The sequence below is a fragment of the Choloepus didactylus genome, chromosome 9, assembly GCF_015220235.1.
Source record: "Choloepus didactylus isolate mChoDid1 chromosome 9, mChoDid1.pri, whole genome shotgun sequence".
Taxonomy (NCBI): Eukaryota; Metazoa; Chordata; class Mammalia; order Pilosa; family Megalonychidae; genus Choloepus; species Choloepus didactylus.
Window position 1 is genome coordinate 113,401,049 of NC_051315.1, and position 26,719 is coordinate 113,427,767.

A 26,719-nucleotide genomic window follows, 5' to 3' on the forward strand; every position below is an offset into this window, starting at 1 on the left:
GCAATGTAAGTACACTGAACAAAGATGACTGTGAGTATGGTTGAAAGAGGAAGGTTAGGAAAATTTGGGACAACAGAAGGAAAGAAGAAAGATAAAGATTGGGACTGTATAACTCAGTGAAACCTAGAGTGCTCAACAATTGTGATAAAATGTACAAATATGTTTTTACCTGGGGGAGAACAAATGAATGTCAACCTTGCAAGGTGTTAAAAATAAGGGGGTATTGGGGAAAAATACAATCGATGTAAACTAGAGACTATAGCTAACAGAATCATTGTACTATGCTTCCTTTAATGTAATCAAGGCAATATACCAAAGCTAAATGCCTGTAAGAGGGGGACATAAGGGAGGGATATGGGACTCTTGATATTGGTGATGTTGTCTGACTCTTTTATACTACTTTAGTTTAATTGTCTTTTTTTTTTTTTTTGCTTTTTAGCTGTCATGATGTTTTTCTTTCTTTTTCTTTTTCTTTTGTCTTGTCTACCTTCTTTGACTCTTTCTCCTTCTTTGTAGAAGAAATGAAGATGTCCTTATATAGATAGTGGTGATGGTGGTGAATACATAAATACATGACTATACAGGGAACCATTGATTGTTTACTTTGGACAGAATGTATGGTGGGTGAACAAAACTGTCTTAAAAAAAAACAGGTTGATGGAGAAACCTTGAGGGCACCATATTGAGTGAAGTAAATCAGACACATATGGAGAAATATTGCATGGCTCACTGATAATGAACTAATTATAATATGTAAATTCATAGACATTAAATATAGGATACCAGGATATAGAATGAGGCTAAAGATTGGTGAGCAGTTGCTCATTATGAGCAGAATGTTCAACTAGGTTGAACTTAAGTGTTTGGAAATGAACAGAGGTGATGGTAGCTTGTTATTGTGAGAATAATTAAGAGTGCTGAGTGGTGTGTGAAAGTGGTGGAAAGGGGAAGCTTAGAGTCATGTATGTCACCAGAAGGAAAGTCGGAGGTTAAAAGATGGGAATGTATAAAACTGTGAATCTTGTGGTGGACAATATCTGTGATTAACTGTACAAATATCAGAAATCTCTTTCATGAACTGGAACAAATGTGTGACACTATAACTTAAAAGCAAAAGGGACTTTGCAAATGTGGATCTTGAGACAGGGAGGTTATCCTGGATTATCCAGGTGGGCCCCGTAGGGGTCCTTATACATCAAAGAAAGAACCAGATGAGTCAGGGTCAGAGAAAGAGCTGTGACAAGGGAAGCAGAGGTCAGAGTGATTTGATTGCTGGAAGGAGGCTACAAGTCAATGAATACAGGCAGCCTGGAGGAGTTGTAAAAGTCAAGGGAGGGATTCCCCTCTAAGGCTCCAGGACGAATGCATCCTTGTTGATTTTAGCCCTGAAAGACCCATTTCAGACTTCTGAGCCCCAGAACTGTAAGAAAATAATTGAGTTGTTTTAATTCACTGAGTTTGTACAAATTCGTTACGGCAGCTATAGGAAACTAATACATCAACCAAGCGTGAATCCCTACACATTAGAGTTTAGTTTGCCATTTTTCTGTTTGTTTGTTTTAGTTTTTATAAATGGAATACATGAGTATATTCTTTTGTGTCTGGATTCTTTTTTTTTAAAATACAGTTTTATCGAGGTATATTCACACAACCTGTAATCATCCACAGGGCACAATTATTCACAATACCATCACACAGTTGTGCACTCATCACCAGAATCAACCTCTGAAAATTTTCCTCCAAAAGAAACAAAAATAAAAGTAAAAAAGAACACCTAAAACTTTCTTCCCCCACCATCAGACCTTATTTTCACCTAGTTTCCATCCCCATTTTTCCACTCATTTGTCCACACACTGGACAAAGGGACTGTGGGCTACCAGGTCCCCACAGTTACACAGTCACACCATGCAAGCTACGCAGCCATGCAATCACCTTCAAGAATCAGGGCTACCGGGTAGGAGCTCGACAGCTTCAGGTATTTCCTTCCAGCTATTCCAATACACCAAAAGCCAAAAAGGGATATCTACACAGTGCACAAGAATGCCCTTCAGAGTGACCCGTCAACTCCACCTGAAATCTCTCAGCCACTGAAACTCCACCTTGTTTCATTTCGTCTCCCCACCTTGTTAAGAAGATGTTGTCAATCCCACGATGCTGTGTCCAGTCTCATTCCCAGGAGCCATGGTTACAGGAGCCCAAGTCACCAGGGAGATTCCTACCCCTGGGAGCCATGTCCTATACGGTGGGGGTGAGGTGAGGTGGGGCAGCGAGTCCACCTGCTGCATGAGCCCAGAGAGAGAGAGAGAGAGAGAGGACCACAGCTGAGCAACAAAGAGGCACTCTGGGGGAGAACCCCCAGGCACAACCACAAGTAGGCCTTGACTCTCCCTGCAGTAACAAGCCCCACAAGGGCAAGTCCCAAGATCGAGGGCCCACCCCACCAAACTATCAGCCCTCAAAGTTTATGAGAACATCAGCAGTAACCCAGGTGGGGAAGTCCAACACCTCTGCCCCTCTCCCAAGTCCCCCAGGGGAGGCCCGCAAATATATTTCTATCCTTTGCTGAAACCACCCTGGGATGCATTGGGATCCCACAGCAACCTGCACAAACCTACCAGATCCCACCTCCCATTCAAAGCTCCATGTAACCATGGTGTCCAAACAAACAGACCTTGCAAATCAAACTACTTGGTGTGCTACAGAAATCAAACTACTTGGTGTGCTACAGAAAATGCAGATTCTGTACCAAGCAAACGTCTCTTCCCTTGGTCTCACACAGAAGCCAATGCCCCAAAACACAGTCAGTATCGTCCTCCACCCCCTTGCCCAATTTGCCCAAGTGCCAACCAGATCGTCTTCATTCATAACTCCAACCGAAGTCTGAACCCTCCCTCAGCACTTTTTAACAGTTGCTGTATGAGGCAATACCGACATTCATAGCTGCCGAGCTCTAGCTCCAAACCCCAGGTGTCACACAGATACCCAAATTTCCAGAGGCTGACCAGTTCATACACAAAGAGCTCAGCATCTTATAGTTTGGAGGTAACCATTATAACTCAGGAATAGATGTGACTGCTGTAAGAGCTCACAATCCAGGGACCCTTACAACAAGCTGTGCCCTGATAAGCTGTGCTCTGAGATTCAATTCTCAGAGCTGGCTTCCTTTTTTTCAACCCTATGTTGTTGACATCAGGCCATTTTTAAGGCATGAGAGTGACGTAACCAGACCTATGTTTTAGAATTGTTCTTTCTCTCAGTGTTCTGCCACCAGCCTGGGAGCACAGAGGCCGAGGGTGACTAATTAGACCCAGTGGTGGGCAAATGCAACAGGCCTGACAAGAAATGGCCAGATTTGAAATAAGACAGTGGGCACAGAGAGTGGGGAGCAGGGCTCGCAACTGATAGGAGTTTAGAACATAGAGTTGTTAAGAATTGATGTGTGTTTGGACAAGGGATGAGAGCGTAGCTAAGGATAATTCCAAGAATTCTAGCTTGGGAAACTGTGGGGGTGGAGGGTGGTGAGCCCAAGAAGAGTAGCTGGGCCAAGGAGAAAGATAACATCTTCAGTCTGAAACTCTTGAAGTTCATGCTAACGGATGTTTCTAGATGTCAAGAAGTTCCATTTAAGGATGACATTCTTGTCACTGGGTTGCCCTTCTGTTCAGGTCATGCACATGTAGAGACAGCAACCGACACATCGATGGATGAACCCAGTTTTAAAAGACAGTGGAAATGCCCTTCTTTATCTCGGTAATGGAGAATTACTTTGTTGTTCAGTGGGAGTTAATTTCTACTCCCCCTTTTCTGCTCCTATCACATAATAGGTGCAATCATAGCTCACACTCAGGGTGATATAATTAAATATTAGCTTTTGTAGAGATACATTCCCAGAGAGTCTTCTTATGCAGCTGATTTAGGCACTTGTCAGGTTTATCACACAATAGATAAATGTTTTCTTCATGTAGCTTAATATAGTAGGGTATCTGCCATTGAATGGGAGTGTTTCCAGACAGTCAGGGCAAACGGCCCATTTATTGCATCTGACAGGTTTATTGCTTTATCAGTTATTTGCTTAGGGAGGATTTTATTATATGTAAAATACTGACATAAATTATGGGGAGGAGAATTGATTTTTTTTTACTTAGGTTTGATTCATTTTTCATCGTTTGTATGTGACAAGTTTGATATTGGACATTTTATCCTAGTGTATTTATTTAGTTTACAAGTTATTTTCCTAGTTCTACAAATACTGGTATTTAGTTCTCAATTTTTTTATTCCTGTGACTGCTCATGTTCTTAAACTAAGTCACATGTAGAGTAAATAAATAAAATGTATTTACATATTATATTTACATATGTAAATAAAATACATAGTTAATAAATAAATATTAAAGTTAATAAACAAATTAATTCACTCTAAGGGGATTTAGATAATTCTAAGAGTTCTGCTCTTCAAAATGAAGATGAATGGGATGGCAGTTTCACTCCCGCTGGTTGGGAAAAGAAGTAGGAAGAGAAACTGGATGGAGAAAGCCACACTAATTGCCAAGGCTAGGTAGATACAAGGATTCTCAAGTTAGAAAGCAGCCAGGGAGCCATTCTCCTGGGAAAGACTTGTGGAATTTGGGACCTGGAAGACACATCTATGTCTCAAGCCAAGCAGGTGTAGGAATAGGTCAAGCATGATCAGTTGGTAGAGAGGTTCAAAGAAGCAGATACTGAGCCTGGCAGAGTCGGCAACAGATTTCACAAATTCAGTTACAGGAAGCTGTAGCAGGCACTGTTGGCAACCTGCCCAGATCCCCTCAGATCTCCTTCACTGGTTCAGTGGGCCCATGCTTTTTTATAGAAACCTTTAAGGATTGCCCTTAGACTACTGCAGTTGCCCACTCCAATGGAGAACATAAAGTGCCAGGATGTTACACAGCAGGGGCAGTTACAGCCCCCCATTCCCACCCCCATAACCAATAACTGGCAGGTGCAGGGGTATAAAACGTCCAGCTCCTTTGCCTTGAGATGGGACAATCTCTGGTGTACAGCTCCCCCCTGAGCAGGCTGAGGCTGGACTTCATCTGACGTTGCACCATGCCTTGCCTTCTTTCCTTTCCTTATACTGCTCCTCTTAACTTCTGTACTGGTTTCTTCAAGGAGCAGTCCCTTAACCAATCACTTCTGTTCGAATCCCTGGTTCAGGGTCTGCTTCTGGCAGAAATTACCTATGCCGTTTTTGATGTATTATGTCCCCCAAAACTCCATGTTCTTTGATGCAATCTTGTGTGGGCAGCCTTGTTAGTGTTGATTAGATTGAAATTCTTTGATTAAGTGTTTCCATGGAGATGTGACTCAATCAACTGCGAGTGAAACGTTTGATGGGATAATTTCCATGGAGGTGTTACCCTGCCCATTCAGGGTGGGTGTTAATTGGATCACTGGAGTCGTATAAAGGAGTTCACAGACAGAAGGGCCTGAGAGCAACTTAGAGTGACATTTTGAAGAGCAGATGCAGCTAAAAGAGGACAAAACACCCCAAGAGCAACATTTTGGAGAACACCATTTTGAAATGCCACCTGGGTGCAAGCGAATGCCAGCCACATGCTTTCTAATCTAACAGAGGTTTTTGGACACCAATGGCTATCCAGACACCAATGTCCATCCTTCAGTGTAGGTACCCTATTGTTGATGCCTTACCTTGGACACTTTATGGCCTTCAGACTGTAACTCTGTAACCAAATAAACCCCCTTTATAAATGCCAATCCATTTCTCATATTTTGCATAACAGCAGCATTAGCAAACTGGAACATTGCTGTAAGCAGGCAGTAACCCAACAGCCAAGTCAATGGGTCATAAGAGCAAGGCTAATGCTGATGGCAATAACACTAGCTAACCTTCACTGAATTCTCTCTATTTTCCAGGCACAGTGCTAAATGGTCTTACACATGGTTTTTCATTTAATTCTTTCAAGTATCCAATGAGATAGATATTATCATAGCCATTTTACAGATGAAGAAACTGAGGTTTAGCAATATTAAGCAACTCATTCAAAATCTTCCGGCTAAAAATTAGGAAATGAGGCTTTAGGGAGAGATCAACAGGACCCCAGAGCATTATGATATATTTAGTGTGGAGTGTTAGATTCTAGGACTACTCATCTTAATCTGTTCTACCCCCCACTGCTACCCCAGCCAGAATGCCTGGCTCTGAGCCTATAAGTGGGGTGGTATAAACTTACCTCCTTGGATAGACTGAATGCTTGGTACAGGATGCACTGTCAACCAAAGGCCACCATGTGGGCCTGTTAGCTCTGCTCTACAGCCATAGACCCCATGCCTGATTCCAGTTAGCAGTCTTGCAAATGAATTTTCTTGGGGTTAGTGGGGGGCTTAATAAGAAAGCCTGAATGGTTTGAGGCAAATCCAGTATAATTTCTTGAGTAAAACAGTATCAGTGATGCTTGCTATCTAGTAGATATCAATTGTATTGAATGACCATATTGGATATGTGAATATGTTCAAGTGATCGATACAGGCTATGTGTCCAGCAAATGCAGAGGGAGGAGCATGTTGTGTGGCGAGGATGTAAACCTCGGACTTTTCAATCAGCATTGACTTCTGTAGGTGGCTTGGATGCCTGGGGCACTGGAGCTTATTCATTATTCAAAAATTTTTGAATCTTTATATAGCTTTTTTTATATAGAAGAATAATAAAATGAGTCAAAAAGCCTAAAATATTTTATAGAGAACTCCAAGATGTTTTCTTATCAGAAGGAATGTGTTGTGTTCAAAGAATGCCAAGCTGAGTCATGGTGTCTGGTTTCCAGTCTGACTCTCTCACCAAATAGATTTTTTTTGTGTGTACTATTAACTATAGTCCGTGGTTTAACTTAGGGTTCACTGTGATGTGCAGTTCCATCGATTTTTTTTCACCAAATAGATTTTTAACCTTGAGAAAGTCATTTTTTAATTCCCCTCAAGATGTGGATTTCAGGGTACCCTTTTTGTAAAGCCAATTTTTGGAAAAGATGCCTCTTTTCCTGTAACCCTCAGTCTTCTTTCCTTGATGATAATTATATGCATTTTGATATCAACATATCTGGACAGAGCTCTCAATAAAACTTCCTGTAAGCACATTTCAGTATTTTGTATAAATTCATTAAAATAATTCATTGAAGTATAAAATAACACTGAAAAGCATGCAAATTATAAGAACACAGCTCAGTGAATGCTCTCAAACGGAACATACCCATGTAACTAGCACCCAGATCAACAAAGAGAACTTAACTGGAATCTGAGAAGTATCCTCATGCCTTTACAGCCACTAACCAGGCCCCCCTTCTAACACCATTGCTTAGTTTTGCCTGTTTTTAAAGTTAGTATAAATGAAATCATGCTGAATATGCTCTTTTAAGTCAGGCTTCTTTTACTCAATACTTATTGTGAGATTCTTCCATGTTGTTGCATGTAATTGTAGTTTGTTCATTCTCTTTTCTGTATCATAATTCCACTGTATGCACATGCTTCTATTTATATCCACCCTCCTGTGGAGGGACATTTGGTTTGTTTCCAGATTTTTGTTTTTGTTTATTTTGTTTTTTTTGGGGGGGGGGGGATATTACTAAAAGTTACTATGAACACTCATGTTTTTCCGAACATGTGTGAGTATTTCTGATTGGCATATACATAGAAATTGAATGCTTGGTTCTTAATCCATGCATCTATTTAGCTTTAGTCAATACTTCCAAAGAGTTTTCAAAGTGATTGCGCAGGAATATTGCCCTTCAACATGTAAGAGGAGGCACAGAAAATCTTTAGGCACTTCAGAACATCCCTTTCTCGGTGAGCATATGGGTGTGAGTCAAGGATGAGCAGTACCTATTGGGCTAGAGGTGAGTGCCAGACAACAACAGAAATGAAGTCAAACTTACTAGTAAATGAGACAGGGGCAACTTCCAGGCTAAGAACAGGAAAGAGGAGCAGTCTCATACAGGTAACTAGAAAATACAGGTAATGTGAGGGAGGCATGGGAGGTTGATGGTCATTATCACAAACAAAGAAACATTTATAAAGGCATCCAGGAATCTGGAGCTGTATGTTAACACTGACTGCCTGACCAGGAGCCCTGCCCTCCTCTGGGAAGGAGAACTGGCTACGGAGCATGACAAAAGCAAGCCCAGGCAGTGGGGACAGATGATTTAGGCCAAAGATTGTATATTAAGAATCTTGGGTCAGCCATAATCCATTTGGTCTAAGAATCAGTGATGCAGTTAAGAAACAATTTGTAGATGAAACCACTGTGATTGCAATTGTTCCAGAATGTTCCTTATGTTTCATTTTCCCCCTAATCGCTCTTACTTAGTGTCTTTAAGCAAGGATGACTTTTTGTGTGGCTTCTGCAGTATAGACCGGGAGTGAATAATTTACAGACAGAGCCCAGACAATCACTAGGGAGATAATGCTCACAAAGAATCTGTTAATCCTGAAGATCTAGGACTGTAGAAACGAGAAGAAAAGAAGTGAAGAGTTCAGCAACTTTTAGGAAGAAAACATTAGCAAATGGCAAGAACTGGGCAGGGAGAAGGAAAGGTTCTCTCCTGCCCACACTTCTGTTCAAACCTGCATTTATAAATCCCAGAGCGTAAGATTATGTTTTTAATGATTTCTTTTTCCATTTTTACCTCTTATAAATCCAGTAATATCAATGTGTTCCCACAGGTCAATGACAACAATATAGTTGACGATCGTTATCTATGTATAAAACCAATAAAAATGGAACAATTTCAAAGAGAGGAGAGCTGCTTTGGATGGGTTTAATGAAATGAGGAATTATCTGGGTTGTTTCAGAGCATTATTACTGAGGAAGTAACCCGGGGCCCGTGACCAATGTGGGCAGAGGCATTCTCCCGTGTGGATTCTCAGCATTGGAGCAGAGCCAAAGTCCCATAGACACAAAGAGTGTGCATTTTCCTTATCACGTCCTCCATGCATGCAAATCTCCTAGGGACTTCACATGGGAAACGGAGATAGGTGAAGGGCAGAATTCCCAATTGTGCCATCTCCTCTTCTTTCAATGCATATAAAATTTCCTCTTAAAACATTTTTATTCTAAGTATCTGAGTCTTTCCTGCCACAGTGACCCAAGCTATTCATAAAGATCCTAAAAGAGGACTCTCGGGGCCTTGATCCTCGCTAAGAATCCTTTTCATTTCTAGCAGATAGAAATACAATTTATAGAAATACAATTTATTTTGTGTATTGACCTTGCATTTTGAAACCTTGCTAAACTCAATTATTAGTTCTAGTAGTTGTATTCTTGTGGATTCTTTCAGCTTTTCTCTACAGACAATCAGGTCATCTGTGAATAAAGAATATTTTAATTCTTGCTTTTCAATTGGGATGCTGCTTATTTATTTATTTTTGCCTGATTGCACTGGCCAGAACCTCCAGTATAATGTTGAGTAAAAGAAAGAATAGAAGACAGGATGTTCCTTATCTTGTTCCTGATCTTAGGGGGAAAACATTCAGTCTTTTACCATCAATTGTAATGTTAGCTGTCAGTTATTTCATTGAATGCCGTTTCCAGTTTCAGGAAGTTCTCTTCTACTTGTAAGTTCCTGAGACTTTTATCAAGAATGATTATTGGATTTTGTCAAATGTTTTTTCTGCATTTATAGAAATGATCTTTTGCTTTGTTTATTTTTATTTTGCTAATATGGCAGATTACAGTGATTGATTTTCAAATGTTAAACCAACCTTGCATTCCTGGGTTAATTTCCTCTTGATCATGACTTATACTTTTTATATATATTATTTGGGTTGATTTGCTAGAAAATTGTTTAGAACTTTTGCATCTATGTTCACGAGTGATATTTTTCTGTAGTTTTCTTTTTATTAAATTATTTTTGCCTGGTTTTAATATCAGGGTAATGCTGGCCTCAAGGAATGAATTAGAAAGTACTTCCTCATCTATGATTATATGGAAGAATTTATGTAGAATTGGTATTATTTATTCATTAATGTTTGGTAGAATTCACCAGCAATGCATCTGGGTCTGGCATTTTCTTGGTGGGAAGATTTTTAACTGAAAGTTCAATTTTAAAAATAGAGATACTAATGCTATCTGTTTCTACTTGCATGAGCTATGGTAATTAGCATCTTTAAAGAAATTTTTCCATTTAGAATAATTTGTTGAATTTGTTGACATAGGGTTGTAATTTGTTGACACAGCGTTGTTCAAAATATTCCCTTGTTATCCTCTTAATGTCTCTAGACTCATTAGTGCTGGTCACCTCTCTCATTCTAGATCTTTTTTTTCCTTATTCAGTCTGGCTAGGGATTTATCAATTTTATTGATCTTCTCAAAGTATTGGCTTTTGGTTTCATTGATTTTCTCTTTTGTTTTCTGCTTTCTATTTCAATGATTTACTTTGTAATCTTTATTATATCTTCCTTTCTTTTTACTTTTGTTTTAATTTGCTCTTCTTTTTCTAGTGCTTTATGGTGAGCTAATAGTCATTGATTCATTAATTTGAGGCCTGTTTTCTTTCCTTATATAGGAGTTTAGTTTTTTTTTTGCTGTATTTTCATTTTTATTCAGCCCCAAATACTTTCTGACATCCCTTTTGATTTCTTCTTTGACCCATGAGTTATTTAGAAGTGTGATATTTAGTTTCCAAATATTTGGAGATTTTTCCAGAAAATTTTCTGTTATTCACTTCTAGTTTAATTCCATTGTGGTTAGAGAACATACTTTGTATGACTTGAGGCCTTACAAATTTATTGAGTCTTGTTTTATGGCCCAGAATATGTGCACTTGAAAAGAGTGTGTATCCTGCTGTTATTGAGTAAAGTGTTCTATAAATATCAATTAGGTCATTTTGACTGATAGTATTGTTCAAGTCTTCTATATCTTTACTGATTTTCTGTGTACTTATAATTTATTGATAAAGTATTGTATTAAAATCTTTGACTGTAATTGTGGATTTTGTCTATAACTCCTTTAAGATTTCTAAGTTTTTGCTTCATGCATTTGGAAGCTCTGTTATGAGATACATAAATTTTGGGGATTGTTATGTCTTCTTGATGAATTGACATCTTTATCATTATGAAATGACCTTCTGTATCCCTCATAATATTCTTTGTTCTGAAATCTACTTTGTCTGATATTAATACAGCCAATCCAGTTTTCTTTTGATTCATGTTATCATGGCATATCTTTTTCTATCTTTTTAATTTTAACCTATTTGAGACTTTACTTCAAGTGTGTGTCTTACAGGCAGCATATAATAAGGTTTTGCTTTTTTTATTCAATCTGACAATCTCTTCCTTTTAATTGATGTATTCAGATAATGCACATTTAATGTGATTATCAACATAGTAAGGGTTATGTCTATCATAGTTGTATTTATTTTCTGTTTGAAATATCTGTTCTTTGTCCCCATTTTTTCCTGTTTCTATCTTCTTTTGTGTTAAGAATTTTTATGATTTCATTCTATCGCCTTTGTTTATTAATTAGCTATAATTCTGTTTTGTTATTTTAGTGGGTGTTTTAGGAACTTGAACTTATCACTGTCTGTCAACATGGGTTATTATTCCACTTCACGTATAATATAAGAATCTTACAATAGTATCCTTTCATATTTTCCTGCCAAGTCTTTATGGTATTGTTGTCATACATTTTATTTCTATATCTTATAAAGCCTACACTACATTTTTGCTATTTTGGGGTAAATAGTTAATTATCTTTTGAAAAGACTAAAATTAGAAGAAAAATTACTACATATTTACCTGTGTTGTTACCATTTCCAGTGCTTTTTGTTCCTTTGTGTAGATCCATATTTCTATTTGGTGTAATTTGTCTTCTGCCTAGAGGATTTCCTTTAATATTTATTGTTTTATAGATGAATTCTTCTAGCTTTTGTGTGTTTGAAATGTCTTTATTTCACCTTCATTTTTGAAAGATGCTATTACTGGGCATAGAATTCTGGATTGATATTTTTTTCTTTCAGTACTTTAAAAATGTTGTTCCACTGTCTTCTCACTTACCTTATTATTTTGATGCCAGTTTTATTCTTTGTTCCTCAGTGTCTTTTTTCTCTTAATACTTTTAAGATTTTATCTTTATCACTGGTTTTGAGTAATTTGAATATGACGTGCTTTGGCATAGTTTTCTTCATGTTTCTTGTGCTTGGGGGCTCATTGCATATCTTGGCTATGTGGGTTTATATTTTTCCCAAAATTTAGAAAAATTGTGGTCATTAGATGCATAAAATACAATGTTTTTTTTCTGTTCCTGTGTTTATCTCCTCTCCTTTAGCAACTACAATTATATGTGTATATATATACTATATATATATATTTGACTGCTTGAAATTGTCCCATAGTTCAGATGCTTTGTTCAATTTATAAATTGCTTTTTCTTTCTGAATTTCAGTTTGGAATTTTTCTATTGCTATGTCTTAAAGTTTACTAGTCTTTTCTTTTTTTGCAATGTCTAATTTTCCATTAATTCATGCAGAGTATTTTTCATCTTAGACATAGTAGATTTAATATCTAGCAGGACAATAGTTTTATATCTTCCTTTTACTAATTAATTTTTGGAACATACAGTAACAATAGCTGTTTTAATGTCCTTGTCTGCAAATTCTAACATCTATCTCAGTTCTGGGTCTGTTTTGACTGATTGACTTTTCTCCTAATCATAAATCTTACTTTTCTGCTTCTTCATATGCCTGATAATTTTTTACTGGAAGATAGATATTGTGAATTTTATCCTTTTGTGTGGAGGCTTTTTTGTTCTGTAAGTATTTTTGAGCTTTTTTTCCTAGGATGGTTAAATTACTTGGAAACAGTTTAATTCTTCCAAATTTTGCTTTTATATTTGTTTGGTGGGACCAAGGCAGTGTTTAGTCTAGGGCTAATTATTCCCCACAGTGGATGCAAGATAATTGTGGATACACTACCCAGGGCCCCATGAATTATGAGGATTCCAGTCTACTGGTGGGAACAGGTCCTGTTATAAGTCCCATGTGAGCATTCAGCTCCACTGCCTCCAATCCTTTCAGGTGGTACCTCCCCAGGTCTCGGGAGGTTTCCCTACATTCATGTACCAATGTCCTCTTCTGAACCCTTGAGGGAGACCCTCTGCAGGTGTCTAGTATCCTCTCCATGTCGCCTCCTCCTCTCTGTTTCTCTGTCCATTGAACTTTGGCTGCCTTTGTCTTCTTACACCTCAACTCCATTTTCTTAACTGAGGCAGTCCACTGGGCTCCATCCAGGTCTGCCTTTTCAACTCTGCAGCCTGGAAACTTTCTCCAGGCAATAAGCTGGGAATCATAGGGCCCACCTAACTTTTCCCCTCTTTCTCAGGGATTGCTGTCCTTTGTTGCCTGATATCCAATATTTTGAAAACCATTGTTTTATGTATTTTTGGTTATTTCAGGTGGGAAGGTAAATCTGGTACTTGCTATTCCATTTTGCCCAGGAGCAGAAATCCTGTGAAGTATCTTTTTTGAATGGGACCATTTTGAACCCTGAGTGTTTTCACTCTTGGATAGAGTTTGCTAACTGCCTGCTATTGACTTCAGAGACCTAGGCTATTTTGTTGCTCAGATATGGCCTCTCTCTCTGTCTAAGCCAACTTGGCAGGTAAACTCACTGCCCTCCCCCCTACATGGGCCATGACTCCCAGGGATGTAAATCTTCCTGGCAATGTGGGTTGTGACTCCCAGGGATGTGCCTGGACCCTGCATCCTGAGATTGAGAACGCCTTCTGGACCAAAAGGGGGAAGAGAAATGAAACAAAATACAGTTTCAGTGGCTTAGAGACTTTAAATGGAGTCAAGAGGTCATTCTGGAGGTAGCTCTTATGCATTATATAGATATCGCTCTTTAGTTTTCAGTTTATCAGAATAGTTAGAAGGAAATATCTGAAACTGTTGAACTGCAATACATTAACCTTGACTCTGGAAGTCTAGTGTATAACAATATGGCTTTTATGACATGACCGTTTGATTGTAAAAACCAATGGCTCACACTCACTTTACCCAGTATATGGACAAATGAGTAGAAAAATGGGGACAAAAAGTAAATGACTAATATGGGGGAGGAGGGGCATGATATGTTTTGAATGTTCTTTTTACTTTTATTTTTATTCTTTTTTTTTGGAGCAATGAAAATGTTCAAAAATTCTGGTGATGAATGCACAACTATGTGATGATACTGTGAACAATTGTTTTACACTAGATGATTGTATGGTATGTGAATATATTTCAATTAAAAAAATGGTAAAAAAAAAAAAAAAAAAAGTAAGACCTAAGCTAGTGGCTCCTTCTTGATCTTTGTCTTGTCCTAATCGCACCTACTTTTGTAAGCTTGAATGTGTCCTACATTGAAGGTATATCCAGCAGTTTTTCTCATCCAGCCATAGGATAGGAAATAGAACTCTTCTTAAAGAAGACAAGAATAACCCCTTTGTGTGAAAGAAGGGGAGCACACTCCATCCTCAGTCCTCAGTGTTCATGCAAAAGAAAGTTTTATTCTACTCATTTCTACAGGTCTTTATAGCATACAAGGTAGTTTCCTATGTGACTCTTTTCAGGTATTTCCAGGAGGGGTACATTTTTTCTAAAGCCCTAAGGTGTATTTACGTATCTTTAGTCTCAAGGGACAATTTCTTTGGGGGCTAGATGGGAAACAGCAGGGGCGGGAGCAGGGAAGGAGCCCAGCAGGAGCTCAGAGACTATTCCCCAATCTAAATTGCAGTCTGCTTTCAGACATGCAAAGCATTTGGCCTTTTCCTAGCCCAGAGCCCGCCTTCAGGCTTCCAGATTTTAGGAAATGGGCCCTATGTATAATCTATCAAGTCAGGGGACCTTCCGTGTCTCCACAGCTTTGCCCCATTCAACAGTTTTATATTCTACGCTATGTCCCCACTGTTTGTCTGTGTTAGTTTCCTGCTTGTTAAAACAAAGACCATACAATGGGTTGGCTTAACAACAGGAATTTATTGGCCCATGGTTTCAGGGGTTAGAAGGTTTGTTTCTTCCCAAGGTTGGTATCTTCTACCTGGCGGGCAATCTTTGGAGTTCCTTGGCTTTTCCATCACATGGCAATGCACATGTAGGAGCCTTCTCCTTTCTCTTCCGGGTTCCGTTGGCTTCCATCTTCTGGCTGCACCCCATGGATTTTCCTTCCGTATCCAATGGCCTTGGCCTATAAAGACATCAGCCATACCATATTAAGGGCCACCCTCATTCAGCTTGGGCACAATTTAACTATGTTTTCAAAGGTCTTATTTACAAATGGGTTCACACCCACAGGACCAGGGGTTGAAACCTGAACCTGCCTTTTGTGGGGGACATGATTCAATCTCCAACAGTGTCCTTCATATGTCCTTAAGAAACACCAGAGTTTTCCCTTGAATTAAATTTAAGTGGGGTTAGGGTAGGAAATAAAATATGTGAAACAAAGTTGAGTATTTTGACATGATTTCTGTGGCTTCATATTCATTGTGTGGGAATGTTCAAATGTGTTACAAATGCTGGATTTGCCACATGAAAGTCTATCTCAAAAACCATGGGAAAAGTGGCATGAGTGATTATCTCAATATACCTATATGATATATACATAAAATGATTCCTTGACATTCTGAGCATGTTTTAGGAAAGGATTTGTACAGCCAAATAATGATAAAATAGATGTCCTAAGTATGCCATGAGCATAATAGTGAAAAGTTGTTTTTTTCCCCACAGAACACTCCTTATCTCTATAGTCAATATTTGCTGCACGCCCATTGCTATTTCCTCATATTCAGTCAAAGAGTAAAAATGTAGATTCATCTCTAAGTGATTGATCATCATGGCTTTGCTCTGCAACATTAGGAGAAAGATAAATTGTGGTAGAATATGCACTTTAAACAGCCATTCTGATTAGTAAGTGGCCCAATGAAGTCAGAAGAGTTGGAGCTGGTTTTTAGCTCTGTTGTTTCTTCAGGAATGCTGAGAACCAGTGATGAACTTTGCAAAAGAAGAAATTACTCCAAACACTAAAAGAGGCATAAAAGAAGCATATTATTTTTCTTTTTCTAAAGGAATCCCAATTGTTAAAAAATGCATTTTACTTACATGGGGGAGGATATTTTTATTCACGATTTCAAAAATTTATGGTATCCAATAGATGGAGAAATCAAAATGAAAAAGTAAAGACCATGACTAATGGCAGGCAAAAACAAAGCACAACAAAACAACAAGAACAATGAACAAGGCCTTGCCAGAAATAAGACTTGGAGGATATTTCTACCAAAGCCACATCAGCTTTTCCAGAGAAGCACTTGCCAGGCTCAGTATTAACATACACTTGCTTTGTAAGGTGTACTGAGCTGGTAGGTTAGAGCAGTCACACGGCATTCTTATGTGAAGAGAATTCAATCTAATTGAGGACACTGGACACATCTTTAAAAAGATATTTGGTCTCAAATGTGAGCATGAGGCATTCTGAGAAGGTATAATTGACAAGCTAATTCTGGAAGAAAGAATAGCATTTGTGTTCTTACTACTGCTCAAAATTCTATGTATTAAATGGATCCATGAGCAGCTATTTATTGAGCTACTATCATGTGCAAGGTAATGTTCTGGTAACCAGTAATACAGCAGTTACATCAGTTTGCTTCATGACTAAGCAAAACAAAGTCCCTGCTCTCAAGAAATTTAATTGTAGTGGGCTTAATTGAACTAAAACCTTATATGCTAAAGGCAGAATTGAGCAGAAATTTGAAAACAGAGTTTGACAAAGCATACCTTTACCAGAAAATATATCACTGGTGTGTTATGTACAAGGTGTTTTACATATGTCATGTCTCTTCCTCTCAAAACTAGCTGAAGCAGGTTGTTCTCCTCACTTGCAAATGAGAAAACTCAGGTTCTGTCAAATTATGCTATTTAGCTAAAGTGAAAAAGCTTGGAATCATAACCACGTCTGCTTGATGACATTTGTGTTCTTTTCACGGTACCACGTGACTCTTTAATTGTGATCATTTCTTGGTTGGGTCACTTTCCATGGATATTTCATCCAGTTCACCTTCAAGCGTGCCTGTGGGAGTCCTCTTTCTCTGGCTCCTTCAAAAAGGCATCAGGAATCTTAAAGATTGTAGTCTCTTTGCATTATAGGTCAAATGGAATAAAACAAGGGACTAAGGAGAAATAAGATAACTGAAGCACATTCTCAAATCCTCTACAGAAGAAGGCACATCACTCCCTCACTTCCAGGATGCGACTGATTGCAAATGCAGAGTGGAGAGAACTTGGCCTTGGCTCCTTTGGCCTGGAAGGCCCTCCAGGGCCAGTTTGGATGATTCATCAGGAAATGAAGCTGCCTCCTGCCAGTGGTCCCTGCAGCAGTGGGGGGTGATTTGGAACATTGCCAATCATTTCCAGAATTGAAGTGAAGAAGTTACTGTGCTTATATTAAAGACTCAGAGTAGGGCATAGGCCAAGGAATATTTTAAGCTCACTATTTTTTCCAGAGTGCTGTAGGATATAGATTTAATTAAATTGCCCTGTTTAGGATGTATTTAAGCATGCATAAAACTTGGACGTGGCTTGATGTTTTCCCAAAAGCTGGTGAAAACTTCAGGGCCAATCTGAAGTGGGCAAACTGCGAAGAAGTTGGAAGGCATTCCATGGTGCAGTGCTGGAGGTCCTTTCACTTCTGAACAGTCCATTTCTAAATATTCTAGCTCCGTTCCAGGGGACTACAAGGGCAGCTTTCAAGAAGCTGGGCGGCCTCAAAGCACCCAGGAGCTCCGCAAACTAAGAGGAGCCCATGACCAGTAGGAATCTCTTTAAGAAACTGTAAATGTATAACCTTGAGGAAAAGGTGCACTTTCATGAAGATTAAAAAAAAAACCCATGATAGCTGGCAGGATGTTGAAGCCAGAGAAGTCTGCTCGTGGTGTCAAGCTGAGCAGTCAATCCCAGACATTCACAAGCCCTGGGCTGTAGAATCTCTCCCAAGTTTTGCTTTGTTTCCCATCAATGGAGTTAACAGCTCTGCCAATGTTCAGCAATTGTGGGAGGAGGACAATGCTGGGAGAGAAAAATCAGTACAGTATTGTTTTATTTTTATGCTATATCCAGACAGAAAGATCTCATCTATTCATTGTAACACATTTGTCATTTTCGTCTGAATAAATGCAAGGATATGAGAAAATGCTGACACCAGTTGTCAGAGAAAACTATTTACAATTGTCCCTCCCTTCTTTCTTCGGGCATTTTCATTATAATCTTTTCAGCTTCACAGAGAGATGAACAAAACTTGTGTAAGTGAGTATAAAGCGGGTGGCCAAACTGCACTGATTGTGACCTTCACTTTTATGGTTAACAGTGTGGGGAGAAAAAAAACCCACAAAAACAGTTGACTTCACTAGTTTAGCTAATATGTTCTGGAAGAGGATGTACTTCTTTCTTGTTACATTTCACTGGATTGGGTCCTATATAAAAGCCTTAAATTTCTTCACTCATTCTATTCATTCATTCCATTCATTTAGTAAATATAAATGCTGGCTGTAGGTAAGGCACTGAGATACACATTGAGTGCACATGACCCCCACGGTCTTGCTATAAAGCCTAGTAAGGGAAATTTCTCCATTTGGGAAGAGGAAATCCCATCATCAAAATCAGGGCCTTTCAAAGCACAAGAACAGAAATCTGTCAGGCTATAGCCCCCCTACCAAGGGTCCAGTGAGTTCAAAGTAAGTCACTGACCTTTGACTGAACAACCTCCTTCTAATTCCAGGCAAACACACATTGGCAAATTTCAGTGTAAGGCATTTTGAATGGAATGCAGGAAAGGCAAAGTATCAAATACTGTTAACTCCCTTTTCACTTGATTTTTCTGAAAAACCTTTATTTCTTCTTTTCTTTTCTTTTTTTTTTTTGAGGTTAAAGGAAAATTGATGTTCTAAATAACTAAGTATTAAGAGACACCCTAAAAATAGTTCCTTGTGGACTTAATACTGATTTTATTTCAATAACTCTAATTTTTTCCTGATATTTTAACACATTAGAGGCTTGCCTCATCTCTCTGTGATTTTTTTGCATGAATCCCTGCTGAACCAGCATTCCCTGAATTTCAGTTATATATGCAGAACTTTAAAATTTTTGCCACATGCTCACACAACGGCTTTTCTTCTTTGACTATATTGTTATGTTATATGTGGGGATCACCTCTACTATTATCCACATAATATTTAGTTTGCATTGACTTGCCTTTTTTAAAATTTAATCTAGTTTATCTTAAAAGGGAACTTTATATGACTGCCATAAATGGAAACCAGTTTTGCTTTCAACAAATAGAAGGTTATTGTGAAAAAGAAATGCAATGTAAACTGATATTCCTAAATTTGATTCCTAAATTCCAGTAGGATTGGAAGGTTCAGAGTCTGTTCTCCATTTGATAAACAGGAAGATTAGCCCATGTTACTACTCAGCAATACCCAGAACCACCTGAAACTTCTTCCTAGACATAAGAAACGGGACTAAACATGAGTTGGAAGGGGAGTGTTTTTCTCACAGTGTGACTCAGGGTATTTGATGCTATGCCTGGATATCTCCTTAGGTTATCTCCACAACCTCTCAGAGCATTTCAAAGGGCAACACTGTGACCACATTGCAGGCTATGGTGGGAAACTCTTTAACACGTTTGTGAAAAGCACGCTTGCCTCATGGCCGTCAGGGTTCTCTAGTAAACAGGGACAGTGCTCTTTTCAAACAATGGTTTCTTTCCCCTAAGATTTATAGTAATTGCCTTGCTCAATTACTCAGAAACATGGGATAAGTTAAGGGAATCCACGTGTCTCTTCAAGAGGCTCTCACACCTGCAGGCTGTGACATCTGTCACCACCTTTCTATGCTGACTTCCTGTATTAATTGTTCTTCTCTTTAATTAACAGTTAAAGTCTTAAAAATAAACTTTACAGTATTCAGTCATGAGTGATTGTTTCTGGTCGGCATAACAGAAGGCAAAAACATTACATCCTGGCTGAATTCTTCCCAATAATATACTACCCAGCAATAATGACAACAGGAAGTCATTTATCAGGCCTGGGTTTCTCCCATTTTCATCTAGAAATATAACTATCCTATTTTTAATAGGGAGAGAGATGAGCTGAGAAGATGATGATGGATCAAATGGATGACACTGTGGACCAGCCAAAGCATTTAAACATGACATTTTTCAAATTGTGGGGGAAGAAAAGAGCAGAGGGAAGGGAAGGAGAGAATATCAAACTACATTTTTAAAAAGCAGGTCAGAATGCAGTGATCACACATCATATTCTTCCCTGAGTCTAAAAGCAAATCTGGAGTCTCATCAGGTCTATCTATCCTGATAGTGTTGTCATATTGCAGAGAAATGGACTTGGAATCAAAAATGATTGTTTGTTGACAGTGAAAGGAAATAGTCAATTCCTTACTACAAATTCATCATGCAGCATCCTTACAGAAGGACTTTTTGTTTCAGGTAAATTAATAAGTACAGGGAAAGAAATTGTTATGGATAACTCAGGTCAAGAAAGGGAAAGACTATCCAGGTATATGCCAATACAAGGTAGGGATGGTTTCAGAACAGAGTATTCCAAGCTTCAATAGATGATGGAATGCGGATGATTCTTGGTAATGGTGCACATGACACTAACTGGAGGTTGGATCATAGTTTGAGTAAATAGAATCATTTAACAGAATGTGTTTTCCTAAAGGAAGAACGCTTTGGGAAATGTGAATGTGGAAGGAAGAAGTGCAGAGCTGGACTAATGTTTTTGTCGCTTACAGACTAGTTTTCCTTGTGGAAAGAACAATAACTTTCTTAAGTCTCAACTGTCTTTTCCCTTTTCTAAGAAACCTGAAAACAAACAAACCAAAGGGGAAAAATGGCTATGAGAGCTCATGAGAGCAGTCAAAGGAACAAAGTTTTAAATTTATCTCATCCAAGCATTTTCCATACTATATGCGCTCCTAGTTTGCAAATAACACAATTGCTGTAAGAGCTGATTCTTAATTGTTCTAAATGGACTGAAGACTAACCATGCAGGAGAGGATAAAGAAAGATGGATAACCAGAATGAAACCTTCATTTGTAGAAGGGCGGGGGCGGGCGGGGGGGAGTTGCTGCTAAATTGCCTAACATTTTTTTTTTAAAAAGATGCTTTGCAAAGCTTTTGGTCAGAAAAACAGCCCCTAGCAAGCAAGGAGTTTTACATAAAGGAAACCCTCCCAGGAAAGATGGTTATGAATTTAATTATAAGTGCTTCTCTTTACATAAATTTGGTTTAGTCTACATAAGACTTGAAACATGGAACAATGTCCATGGAGTACAATTCACCAATTGTTACTTTTAATTATGTTCACATGCATAATTCATAAATATATTGCATGGACAAGAGGAAAGAAAAGATAAGAAGGAACAAAAGAGATGAATTTTCCATCAAACAATGACTATATAAATAGACAACATATTTAATACATTAGTTAGCAAAGTGATTCTTTGTTCTTGCCAGTCTGGGGCTTAAAAATGTTAAAAGAATCCCCAAACATAACATTGTTGCATGTGCCAATGTCTCTTTTATATGAAAGAGATAGGGATTATCATTCTTCACAGAAAAAAATAAAACATTTTTCATTTTTTTGCTAAAAATAAATATGGAGGAATGGTTGGCATAACATAATATTATAATACATAATATTGTAATAGATTCTAGTGCAGCTTCTTAATATGGAAACATTTAAGAATGGCATTATTTTCTCTTTAGAAGATACAGAATCTTTTTTGTGCTAGGTGTTGTCATTTCATGTTGCTACAAGGTGTTGGCTTTATATAATCTTCTAGTTAACAGTATATGCATCTCATTAAAAATGAATGAAATAGTGCAAACAGGTGTGGATGGCTTTGCCAGAGAAACAACTATATAATTTTTATGGGATCATTTTATTTAATAGATTCTATGATAGTTGCATTCCTGAGATGCAAAGAGTAAATAAAATATTGGTTAGCAAAATTATATGCTAGATACAGAATGAAAGCTTTGTACTTAAGCATTCTTATGCCAATTCTTTCTTTTTTCTATAGGAAAATCATTTGAATAATCGTGCAGTTTTTACGGAGCCCAATAAATAGCACCACTCTTCCAGGACCAATCTGTCAGCTTCATTTCTGATAATCCTGAAATCTTGACAATTCCTGAAATCTTGGTTTGGGTATGTAGCAACAATGTTCTCCTTAATACTGAACCTCAGAATTAGATAGGTTCATACATCCATCCATCCACAGTAACAGTCCAATTGCAGGCTCCCTGCAACTCATCGGCAGGGCTCTCCTGGTACATTTAGGAGCTTGAGGTCTGAGCTGCAAGTGCGCAGCTTGCAGCCCTGGCTTAAGACAAAGAAAGGAAAGAGCCAAGACACACATGCTTAGATCCTTTTCCTAAACTTTCCAATCAGGCCCAACAGTCTTCCTTCCTGGGAACAGGGTGAGGGAGGAGGCAGAATAACAGAATCAAACATCCCTCCATGCAGAGCTGATAATTAAGTTAAAAGCTGATATAGTTGAAAGTAGATAACCTTGCCTTACACATTGTTTCAATGTTTAAACCTCATACCCGCTTTCAAATGGGAAGAAACAATGTGAGTAGAGAAGAAGTGTTTTAACAGGCAAGGGAATATTTAACCCCAATTATCTCATCAAAATCTGAATTTATGTAAAACAAAATCAGTCTATATACTACAGCCATGAAAGGAAACTTTCTGAATAGAAAATTTTTTGACTACTTATATTCACCAGTTGTTACCTAAGTTTCTTCAATTGTAAAAATGGAGATAATAACAGTAAGAGTGTTTTAAGGACTAAATAAAGTAATACAGATAAGTTCTTTGAAAATATCTGGCATATAAAAAGTTCTCAAGGAATGTTAGCTGCTATTGTCATCATTGTTATCATCATCATCACCATCATCATCATCATCATCATTTTGTAACCCAGGTCAAGGCCTGTGGATAAGAGATGATGATTCAGTGACAGAGTTATGGTCCCTTGGAAGGAAGGCATCCTTTCAGCCTTTCAGTGTTGGGCTTATAAGCAATTATTAAGGGATGACATGTGTCTTGTATTGTTGTAAGCATGCAGGGAGAGACACAGTAGGTGCAAGCACACAAGCTACCGTTTCAAAGCTTACAATCTATGTGATCCCATGACTATTTCAGCCAGCAGTCACCATAGTGATTCAGAAAACGAGCTTCATGTGGGCCCCAGGATCCAGGACATTCTAAAGGAATCACGCTTTCCATCTGCCCTCGAGTGTTGGGCAGGATGTGTCCTGGAAGGATTGGCATAAGCAAAGGCAAAGTTTTAGGAGGGAATGTGGGTGTTTACAGGCTAATCAGGGAAATTGATTGTTCGAATGATGTAGGCTTAATCTCTGGAGAGAATCCTAAACCCAAAGTTTGCCCTGGAGATGCAAGGGGGAAAGGTTTGCTGCATCCTTCTGCTTTCACTGCCCTCCCACAAGGTCCCTTCTGCTCAGCCATCCTGGTCCTCACTACCTCCTGAGCTTGGTTCTGATTTCCCATCCACCCCTGTGCTCATGCCCTTCTGCTACCCACTCCCTTCTTTTCTGCTCTTTGAAATTTTACCCATCCTTCAAAACCTAGTTTTTGTTGTGGTTGTTTTTTTTTTTTTTTTTTTTTTTTTAGTGAACCGGTAACATTTTCTGAGACTGCTGTGGCAAATAGTTATTTCTCTCTCCTGAACTCATAGACTTACCCTTCATATAATCATTTGGCAATATATCCTAGAAGGCAGTATGTTATAGTGGTAAGAACATTGATTGAGGGGTCATAAGATCTGGAATCTGGGCCAGGCTCTAATTGGCCATCTATGTGACCTCTGGCAAGCTGTTTAATCTCTCTGGACCTTGGTTTCTTCAACTACAAAATGAAGGGTTTCTAATAGATGATCTCTAACGTCTTGGGCCATTTTGTTGATTTCAGTCCTCAGACTTTTCTATTGCATTTTCCATGTTATGACTATTTAACTTTCTGGCAAGTGTATCTTATTTTTCCTACAGAATTTTAAGCCTACTGAGAACAGGGATTTTGTTAGCAGCCTAACCCCTAAGCCAATCATTTGCAATTCTAATTATAGTCTTATATCTGGAGATTTGCTAATATATGTTCCTACTGATCTATTAGTGTGAACTATATCTCCCTGTCCCTTTTGCTGCTCCCCCAAATATTTTCAGTCTCTGATATCTGTATCAAACAACAAACGTTCCAAGTTGACCCTGAGTGAAATTCAGTATTTGCATTTCATAAACAATGAGAATTAATTAGGTATAACAAATGCAGAAACATCAAGTAGAGGGACTGCTGTGAGGTGAGTCCGTCACTTGCCCTCATTCAGCAAGTACAACACTGCTCTGTGGAACATTATGCAAGAGAAGTAAAGCTCCCCAAATCTAGATAAACCTCAGAAGGCCAACTTCTGTTACACACTGACGTGTTTATTTCATGTTTCCACATAGGGAACAAACTTACCCTTTGGGCACCAAACACTGTCAGAGTTTCAGAGAGTTTTGTTTTTAATGCCATATCCTTTTTGTGCCAATTAGAGTTAATTCCTTTGGGCTCTTAAGTAATTTGTCTGTGTAATCTCAGGCACACTGAAAAGAGTTACAAATCCTTTGCTGATTGGAAATTAGAGTGGAAACGCTCAGGCATAGTTAAAAATTAGTCAAAAATTTAAGTCAATGTGATGTCTTTTTCCCTCCTTCTTTGCATCAAATAAAGAAAACTTCCTATACAGATTAATGCAAAATTAAATTGAAGCCAGATTGATGAGATTTTTCGTTGAGTTTATAAAACACACACACACACACAGTCCAACAGTCTTAATGATCTACAAATCTTTTCTAGATTTTTTTCTCAGGAAACAAAATATATATGCTTTGGTTGAATTTCAAGGGGCTTTTACCTTCTCATGATCCTTTACTATCCCAGGGACTTAGAAGGATTAACAGTTCAGGCTTTATTTGAAACTGTCTTTACTACTTTGGGTTGAAAACTTCAGCAGACCAAGTAGGCCTGAGTGGCTTAATTAATTCCTAATTGATTATAATAATTACATCTTTTCACCTCATCTTGATTTATTACTTTTAAGCACCTGAAAATGATTTTATCACCATTGAAGTAGAATCCCTAACCTAGAGGAGTGTAATTTCATGTTAATTAATTACCAGTTTTTAACTCTCTTATAAAGGCCGGGTTGACTAGCCCTACCCTACCCACAAGAGAGGGAGGGTGGACTGTGCTCTAAATGCCCCTCACTAAATGTCCTGCTGCTGCTGTGGTCACTGCAGAGTGCTTTACCCTGTTTCCTAATAACCACCAGGACCAGAACATAAGCTTTTCATTTCATGCATACAATATCAGTATTATTTTTCATTAATTCAAATATCTATGTATTTATTCCTACAATAAACATTGAGTACTTAGCATATACCAAATACTCACAATATAAATAAGCATTTGACAAGTAGAAACAGAGAGTCAAAAATAATACTCAACTTTTCCTTTTCTAGAAGCTTAGAGACCTCTAACACGATCTCTTTGCTTTTGTCTTCTTTCATGGTCTTGTAATCTTTCGTCTCTATGAGAGACCTTGTTTGCATCTAGCAAAAACATGGGCTTGACTGAAAGGCTTGTAGGTCCAACCAGAGATTAGTAAAGAAATTAATATAAAAAACATATTACAACAGCCACAACTAGTTTAAATGGGAAGATCAGATCTCATTCACAAAAGCAATGGAACATAAAAATGTTCAGAAAGATATTTTCAAATAAGAGCAAAGGAACTTTTAATTTTTTATTAAGTAAACTATAGAACTTTACTGACGGATTTGAATTAAACAAATAAGAAGAGAGACATATAGCTCTTTGGAAACACTGAATGCTTAAAGTGTACAAATTCTTCTCAAATGGAAATGCAGATTTGCTGCAATTCTTATTAATTACATGGGAATGTTTTGATTGGTGTAGGAACTTACTTTTTTAAGGTCCCAAATTTCCTGAATTGAACATGTTTGCATTTGTTGTTTCTTTTAAATTACAAATGCATTTTTGGAAGGAATTGAATATAATGATCTAAATACCTTTCCAGATTTTAAATTTCTGCAACAGTGGCATTATATAATGAAGAGCAGATGTGCCTTGGTTGGCATTATAAACAGAATATGCAACATGCAGTCTTCTCAAGAGCATGCAGACTGATTTGGAGAAAATGAACACAGAAAAATATTTTCAGATCAACATCTGAAGGAATGCAGAGCAACAGAGGACAAACAAAGTCACTAAGGGCAGAAGCGAGGCATAAATCATGAAAAGCATGACTGGATGATATACAGTGGCAGATACAAAGAGGTAACGGTCCCTGCTCCTTTTTCAAACTGATTTGCATAGATGATTAGCCTTTGTGAAATAGGAACTAAACAGGGGAAGGGACAGCAGGTCACCTCCCACACATGCCACCATCTCCTGCAGAAGGAGAACCTGTAGGCTGGGGGTGGGGTGTGTGAGGGACTGTGGGGTGTGTGCTGGGCAGTGTAGAAAGAGGGTGAGAGTGTGTTTGCCTGTCTTTGCCTAGAAGTCATCTAACCACAAGAGGCTATTTAGGTGGATAATTTT